This window comes from Procambarus clarkii, chromosome 24, assembly GCF_040958095.1.
Source record: "Procambarus clarkii isolate CNS0578487 chromosome 24, FALCON_Pclarkii_2.0, whole genome shotgun sequence".
In the NCBI taxonomy this organism is placed as follows: Eukaryota; Metazoa; Arthropoda; class Malacostraca; order Decapoda; family Cambaridae; genus Procambarus; species Procambarus clarkii.
Genome location: NC_091173.1, coordinates 19,477,547 through 19,483,546, shown reverse-complemented (window position 1 = coordinate 19,483,546; position 6,000 = coordinate 19,477,547).

Sequence of the window (6,000 nt, the reverse complement as noted above, 5' to 3'; positions counted from 1 at the left end):
AGGTCGACCTAAGTTCAAATGTTTCCAGTCTGGGAAAAGTATGTTTCACTCTGGTCATAGCCCCCCATTGTCCTCCCCTCCTCATTCCCGTCCCCATTCCTCCTCATTCTCATCCGTTCCCCATTTATCTATATTTTCATTTCATCTGCCCTCATGGCATTGCTGGATACATCCGTATATACATTTCTTGCTATCCTCGAGCAAATAATGGGTTGATATTATTATACAACATAATGGTTGATGGTGTTGGTCATTAAGAAGGTAGTGAAGTGCCTCATAATGGGATGCTTACCTGAGGGACCTGCCTAGCATGCCGCCGTGCTGACTTAGCATCACCCTGGCAGCTGGGCCGTCACCTGACCTCTCTAGGGGTCACAGTCTCACTAAACTGATGCACTAAATTGCCTGAACCTAACCTGACCGTAGACCCCACGAGTGGAAAACGGGACATCACGTCAATTTTAGCGAGCCGCCGCTATGATTTTTAGTCCATCAGTTTTATGGTCTTAGGCGGATAGTCTTTGAGTGAGTGAATTGAGTACATTAATGTAACGTTACTACGCGACACCAACTTGAGGTCCGCCAACTTTTTACACCCCCAAAAAGTATATTTTGTGACGATAATGATTAAAATTGTGCTCGTGTGGTATTTCCTAACGTGTATGGGTGTGCTAGGTGGCATTTCCTCCCTTGAATGGGTGAATTGAAATTGAAATAAGTTTATTGAGGTAAAATACACACAAAGGGATGAGGTAGCTCAAGCTATTCTCACCCCGTTCTCGCACTTTCTTACAGTTAATATTGACTTATTAAATAAGTGCATATGTGACATACTAATTTATTGTGAATATTTTAGTTTACCTTGAAAAGCTTCATAGAAAACACCGACCTTACCTAACCTTCTTAGTATGTTAAGATAAGCATCTTATTGCTTCGTAATTACACTTATTACTTAACCTATACCTATAGTATGGTAAATTTGTTAAAAACAGTTTTAATTTATAACGAGGGTAGTAATCTAATTATATTACAGTACAGTAGCTATGAGATGAGATCGCAAGAGCCTTGCTGTCCGTATATACGCTTTTCTCTTGCTATGTTCGAAGCTCACTTTCCGAACTGCTTCCCTCACGTCCTATATGTGCAGCCCGTCGCAAATGTTGCCCGCATGAAAGCCTTGCGAAGCTTCGTATCTCATAATTATTCATACGACAAATTTCAAGTTCAATTTTCTAATATTTCACTTATAAATTTAAAAAACATATAATACACTATGCATATTGAATATTTGGTATAAATAAAATGAGTTAAATTTTCTAATATTTTTGTGAGCAAATAATATTCTGATTTCAAGCCTCGTAAAAGTTTCAGTTTTTCAAGTACAGTGGGATGTTTACAGATGTTCGATAGCGTGGGCGTTGGTGACATCAAGAATTTCAAGCATCACTATATAGACATGTTGCTTCAAGCATCAGCAGCTTCAGTTAGCATTAATAAACCTTCCTCATCCCACTATGCTCATCAGAGGAGGCAGAGGGAAAATTAACTATAATTATCTTCTGCGAGATGACTGTGCAACATCAAGTCGTATACTCATGTGCATTTTCTTACTCTAAAAACCTTTCTTTGATGCTTCCATTGTAGTTCTTTTTTTATTTCAGTGATTAATGGGCCATTCTCAGCGTCCAGAAGTCTGCTACAGTTGGCGAGGCAACGTCCATATAGGTTTTTGGTTCTGAGGGAGGGTCTTCCCCACCACTCCACCTCCAGCCTGCACCTGTGGGAGGGTCTTCCCCACCACCCCACCTTGAACCTTTCTTTGTCCATTGTCTTGGCCAACATACCTCAACGCCTTTGAGCGGCCTGTATCATTGGTGGTAAAATAAGACAAATGAAATACCTGAAAACTGCAGTATTTTAACTATTTAGAGTATTTTTTACCTATTACTTTAGTGATTGCACATTAGAAATAAACTACAAGATCAATATATAAAAATACACGCACTTATAGATGATACATACTGAAGTATTTATATTGAAACTAAAAACTTGGCAGTCCACATATTTTTTAGTTGTAAATCAATTTATTTGGGGTTTGCCTCTTAGACTGTCATGTTGGCTGGTAACCTGTTCTCTGCAACCTATAATTTTCGTTAACAAATTGTGTTTGGAAGTTCCAGCTCTTTCCCGAAGGCACTCCAAATAATTTATGTATTCATTAATTCAAAACTTATTAGTTGTTCTTTAATCATCCGCATATGTGTTCCAGCCCTGTATTTTCTTCAGGCCATGCTGATGTTGTCTCTCACAATAACAATGTTGTCAAAAGATTCCTTTCGCGACAATAATGTGATGAAAGTATCCTCTCTCGTGACGACAAATGTTAAAGTACTGTTCAAAATTCAAATTCAAATGTTTATTTAGGTAAAGTACAATCATACAAAGGGTGATACAGATATTGATGAATTTATAGATAGAGCTAGTACACACAATGCCTAAAGCCACTATTACGCAAAGCGTTTCGGGCAGGAAAAACACTAAAGACTAAAACTTAATACTAATTGAGATTAAAGTATAAAATGTGTTGAAAAATATACAAATAAAAAAGGGGGGGGGACATGGCAAAGAAGTTCTCTTCTCTCGAGATGACTAGTACTCCTCTATTCTTATTAACATACGTGGTTATAGGAACAGATTCCTGTTAGCAGGATGAGAGCTTTCCCAACACGTAGCTCATGGTAGGCCTTACCCACCAGTTCCCCCGGAATACGAACCGCCAATAGTACCCACAGGACGAGTGTATTACCACTGAGCCACCGGACCTGGCAGTGACAATATTCTGAAAGTATTCTTCTGCCACGATGAGAATGTCATAAAAATATTCCTTTCTCAAGATACCAATGAAAACATTCCTGCCTGCAATCTTTCTCCACATTAAATGTATCTTATATTTACACGTGAAGGATACATGCCCATTAAACGTAATGCAATAAATAAAAATAAGCATATTAAATACGCAATTCTCGAGAAAAAACCGGACCGGCGCATATGGCTTTGCGCCAACGTGTAGGTTCGTACGAAAAGATCAATATTTTCATACCATTAAAAGTAACACATGTAAGTATTAAACCAAAAAAATAAAATGAAGAAAACAAATCAAGTGGACACAGCAACAGAGGTACATGGAATGTTAACTGCCACCCGTCCAGTCTTCAGTGAACCGTTACATGTAATAGTGTTATCAAGACCGTCTTCTCCAAATAAAGGAGATTCAACGAATAGTTCAACTGGTGCCCTGTCAGCTTGTAGTCTTGGGTACACATGGAGAAATGTGAGAATATGCAAGGCTAGCTCGCTAGGTAGCCCAATTATATTGACCCCCCCCCCCCACCCACTTTCTCCCCAAGACATTCTTAAAACTCTTACTACCAACATAGGAATGCAGTGAAGCAGTGTTCTTTGTGCAATCATCACGACTATAGAAAAGTAACACCACATTATTTATTAAAATTCTGCTCATAATCAATATCGGGATATTTTAATGATAGTGGGTACCAGGACATTTTAATGTCGTTACAGGAGGTACCAGGCCATTTTAATGTCGTTACTGGGTACTGAGACTAAGATATTTTGGTCCAAGGTGTATGGTTTCCAAGAGGCTGGGCATGGCTCTCAGAATCTAAACATGTGGAGTGACCCCCCAATTGTAGCCTAGCTGGCTGGCCAGGTCTTGGTGTAGGTGAGCACCCAGCTGTAACCAGCCTTCATGACCCAGGTGTTGTGTGCACCCAGCTGTAACCAGCCTTCATGACCCAGGTGTTGTGAGCACCCAGCTGTAACCAGCCTTCATGACCCAGGTGTTGTGTGCACCCAGCTGTAACCAGCCTTCATGACCCAGGTGTTGTGAGCACCCAGCTGTAACCAGCCTTCATGACCCAGGTGTTGTGTGCACCCAGCTGTAACCAGCCTTCATGACCCAGGTGTTGTGTGCACCCAGCTGTAACCAGCCTTCATGACCCAGGTGTTGTGTGCACCCAGCTGTAACCAGCCTTCATGACCCAGGTGTTGTGTGCACCCAGCTGTAACCAGCCTTCATGACCCAGGTGTTGTGTGCACCCAGCTGTAACCAGCCTTCATGACCCAGGTGTTGTGTGCACCCAGCTGTAACCAGCCTTCATGACCAGGTGTTGTGTGCACCCAGCTGTAACCAGGCTTCATGACCCAGGTGTTGTGTGCACCCAGCTGTAACCAGGCTTCATGACCCAGGTGTTGTGAGCACCCAGCTGTAACCAGCCTTCATGACCAGGTGTTGTGTGCACCCAGCTGTAACCAGCCTTCATGACCCAGGTGTTGTGTGCACCCAGCTGTAACCAGGCATCATGACCCAGGTGTTGTGTGCACCCAGCTGTAACCAGCCTTCATGACCAGGTGTTGTGTGCACCCAGCTGTAACCAGGCTTCATGACCCAGGTGTTGTGAGCACCCAGCTGTAACCAGGCATCATGACCCAGGTATTGTGAGGACCCAGCTGTAACCAGGTTTCATGACCCAGGGGTTGTGAGCACCCAGCTGTAACCAGGCATCATGACCCTGGGGTTGTGAGCACCCAGCTGTAACCAGCCTTCATGACCAGGTGTTGTGTGCACCCAGCTGTAACCAGCCTTCATGACCAGGTGTTGTGTGCACCCAGCTGTAACCAGGCTTCATGACCCAGGTGTTGTGTGCACCCAGCTGTAACCAGGCTTCATGACCCAGGTGTTGTGAGCACCCAGCTGTAACCAGCCTTCATGACCAGGTGTTGTGTGCACCCAGCTGTAACCAGGCTTCATGACCCAGGTGTTGTGAGCACCCAGCTGTAACCAGGCATCATGAGGACCCAGCTGTAACCAGGCATCATGAGGACCCAGCTGTAACCAGGTTTCATGACCCAGAGGTTGTGAGCACCCAGCTGTAACCAGGCATCATGACCCAGGTGTAGGTGAGCACTCAGCTGTAACCAGGCTTCATGACCCAGGTGTTGTGTGCACCCAGCTGTAACCAGCCTTCATGACCAGGTGTTGTGTGCACCCAGCTGTAACCAGGCATCATGACCCAGGTGTTGTGAGCACCCAGCTGTAACCAGGCATCATGACCCAGGTGTTGTGAGCACCCAGCTGTAACCAGGCATCATGACCCAGGTGTTGTGAGCACTCAGCTGTAACATGGCTGAACAGGTCTTGGTGTGGGTGCATTATTAATTCAATCAACTGGTGGATCAACGGGCGGATCAACAGGCGAGTCAGCTGATGGATAAATTGGTGAATAAGCTGGTGGACCGTCTGAAGCACCCAGTGGTGGACCAACTAGTGAATCAGCTAGTAGATTAACTGGGAAGTGAGCTGGTAGATCAACTGCGGATCAGCTGCACCTTACTATAGATGTGCTAAATTAGAACATGCATGGCTTACCCGAATATCCTCATATATGCCTCAGTGGCCTCGACGAGGACAGGAAGCCGGCGGCTTGCCAAAGGCTCTTCTCCCATTTGTCCTGATGATGATATATGATGTGTCACGACTGCTGTGTCGTAATAACTGGTGTAATGGTACCACAGTACTTAACAAGACTACCCAGAGATCATTTATGTATAGCAATCAAAATTATAAATACCCAGGTTCATTAGAGGATTTAATTGCAAGTCTGCTTAGAATAACAATGAATATGTACTTAATTTAATATTCCGTTCTCTTTGTGTTCACTATTAAGACTCATAAAATTATTGTACTAGTCATCAAATCCCTCCAAGTCATTGCTTTCACCTCTCTTGAATTATACAAATGAATGTGTATTTATTTCAGTATGTTTCACAAGCTTATTCTATGAACTTTTTCACATGGTGCCCTTTAACAATGTCAAATATATTGCATCCAGTGAGGTAATCATTAGAGCAGTGAAATCAGTTTTACCAGAAGCCTCAGTCAATAAACCCACCGACAGCACACTGCTTGGAGCACCTCTGGGC